The sequence below is a fragment of the Sinocyclocheilus grahami genome, unplaced genomic scaffold (genome assembly GCF_001515645.1).
Source record: "Sinocyclocheilus grahami isolate Dianchi unplaced genomic scaffold, SAMN03320097.WGS_v1.1 scaffold304.1, whole genome shotgun sequence".
Classification (NCBI taxonomy): Eukaryota; Metazoa; Chordata; class Actinopteri; order Cypriniformes; family Cyprinidae; genus Sinocyclocheilus; species Sinocyclocheilus grahami.
Genome location: NW_015505483.1, coordinates 1,262,441 through 1,263,865, shown reverse-complemented (window position 1 = coordinate 1,263,865; position 1,425 = coordinate 1,262,441). Strand labels below are relative to the sequence as shown.

General features: G+C 46.7%; 1 protein-coding gene across 1 annotated transcript in view; it reads right to left on the bottom strand.

Moving 5' to 3' along the window:
- Positions 1–1,425, bottom strand: part of LOC107601363 (villin-1-like) — a 19,356-nt gene that overhangs the window by 11,761 nt on the left and 6,170 nt on the right. The gene's annotated exons all lie outside the window — the stretch shown is intronic.

Below are 1,425 nucleotides of genomic sequence, written 5' to 3'. Positions count from 1 at the left end.
CCGGACTGCCTCGCATGAGGAGGGACCACCTCGATGGCCTCCTTCCTCAAAAGAGTAACTACTTCTTGTTCCATGACCAGAGCCTGCTCGGGGCCCACCAGCATGGCTAGGCTTCCGAAACCCCGAGAGCGGGCACTGGATCTGGTGGTTAAGGAAATAGATAGGGACTCGCCCGTCTACATTCCCTCCACCGGATCCATACGCGAAACCCACGAGCACAGCCGCCGCTCCGCCTCGGCGAAAGCGGGGCCGGCGCCGCGAGAAACGCTAGTGAAAGCTCTCTCCTCAAAGAGAGCCCCCTGAGAGCGAAGCAAGGCAGTAACAAACGCTACCAAAATGGCCGTCAGCTCCCTTTTTTTTCCGAGAGCTGACTCTGCGTGCTTGCTCGCAAGCAGACAACAAATAAACTATGTGTATCCCCACCCGTAAAATAACGCGGGCAGGGAAGAACACACAGCCTGAACTCTGCCTGCCCTCGCCTTAGTGTCTGGTTTTGTCTTGCTTTAGATTTCGTGACAGACAACACTAAATAAGACTCACAAACAGATATCAGACTGACACACACACACACACAGAGCGCTTGCTGAATGACAAAAGCTGACGCTGGTCTCACCGCACGTGCTTTTATAGTTTCCTGGTCATTACGTCACCCGCCGTGACGTCTCGCCCATCTATTGGTCTGATTACACACGAGATTCAGAGCCCGTCACGCTGAAGGGCGTTCCCCTAGCGTTTCTGACGCAGCTCGAGTTCCTGAAGAGGAACTTTTAGTATGCTACTAAAGCAGTAGCCTCAAAAGTACACCTTTGTATCTTAACTGCCCATAAAACATAGCATATTAGTATTTTAAGGTACTCCCTCCTAATAAGCACCCGCTATGAAGTGACTAGGGACAAAGTTGTACCTTTGAATGTACTGCCCAAGTAACAAGCTGTTGCACTTTTTTCTGGTAGTTTTTTTAAGAACAGAAACAAAATAATTTTTAAAGGGATAGTTCACCCCAAATTGAAAATTTGTCATTAATTACTCACCCTCATGTTGTTCCAAACCCGTAAGACCTTCGTTCATCTTCGGAACACAAGTTAAGATATTTTTGATGGAATCTGAGAGCTCTCTGACCCTCCCATAGACAGCAAGGGTCCTTACACGATAAAGGCCCAGAAATAGCATGTGACATCAGTGATATCAGGGGTTCAACCGCAATTTTACAAAGCTATGAAAATACTTTTTGTGCGCAAAAGAAAAAAAAACTACTTTATTCAACCATTCGTCTCCTCCTTTTTTCTTTTTCTTTTGCACTCAAAAAGTATTCTCGTAGCTTCATAAAATTACGGTTGAACCCCTGATGTCACATGGATTATTTTACCGATGTCCTTGCTATGTTTCTGGGCCTTGATCGTTCAAGGATCCTTGCTGTATATGGGA